The sequence below is a fragment of the Etheostoma spectabile genome, chromosome 14, assembly GCF_008692095.1.
Source record: "Etheostoma spectabile isolate EspeVRDwgs_2016 chromosome 14, UIUC_Espe_1.0, whole genome shotgun sequence".
Classification (NCBI taxonomy): Eukaryota; Metazoa; Chordata; class Actinopteri; order Perciformes; family Percidae; genus Etheostoma; species Etheostoma spectabile.
The window spans coordinates 10,707,556-10,708,628 of NC_045746.1; positions in this window are offsets into that span (position 1 = coordinate 10,707,556).

Genomic DNA, 1,073 nt, shown 5'->3' on the forward strand with positions numbered 1-1,073 from the left:
GTAACAGATGTAATAACATGCAATTACCATAACATGTATGTCTGGGTAGTGGTAATATAGTTATATTAATATTGTAATAACATAATGGCGTAATATGATGTTTTCACAGTCTTATAGCTACTATTAGTGTAATACCTTCCAAATTAGATAAAACTTGTTGGAATTTAAAATTGGTAATTCCCATATTCTAATGCTAAAATTATGTTCAATGTTGTGATTTCTTACCTGGAAACACATCTGGTATTTCCTGTGTAACCATGAATCAGTGGTGCAAAATTCAAAGCTGTCTCTTTCTATTTAATTACATTAGAATAACAGGTGTAGGGTGGCTACTGGTTCTTTAAAAAGTCTTAAATCACTTTTCCTAAAATTAAGTCCTTGATTACTTTCATTGATTTTTGTTAATGTTTTTATTTAATTCTTTTTCAACATCCTCTGATCTGAACTATTCAAGTTAAAATAATTCATAATATAATTTGATATAAATGAGGGTTGTTGACCATGAATTCCAAGAATAAGTGTAAAAACTATTATTAAACCAGCTCAGCTCATCAAAAAAGCGGCAAAAGCTGGAAAAAAGTGACAAAAAACATCAGAAAAGCACGAAAAAAATGTCAATTTTCAATTTTGTCCTGGAAGGACAAGTTCATAGTTAACGGGAAGACAACACAAGAGCGTTTATTGGCCAGGCGTCCATGCTCACGCAAGGTAACCTAACCCCATTAGTACAGGTCCTATCCCCTGACCAATCGGCTATCCTAACCAAGGTCAAATGCCTAACCCAACCGGCTTGTTGCTGACAATCGGCCACTCCCATTGAAAATGAATGGCAGCCTGTCGCTATGTCTCGGCCTCTTGTAGCCTGTGTGACTGTAGGGTAAGGCTCAAGGAATGGCAATTCAGTGGGCTTTTAACCCTTTGTCGAACACACACACAAGACACACACTCAGAAAAAGACACTTTCTACAGAAATACAACTATACAGAAAGTATTTTTTGATGATGTTACTACACTCAAGTACTTATTAATGTTAGTGGGAGGAAACTGGAGCACCCAGATTAAACCCAAGCAGA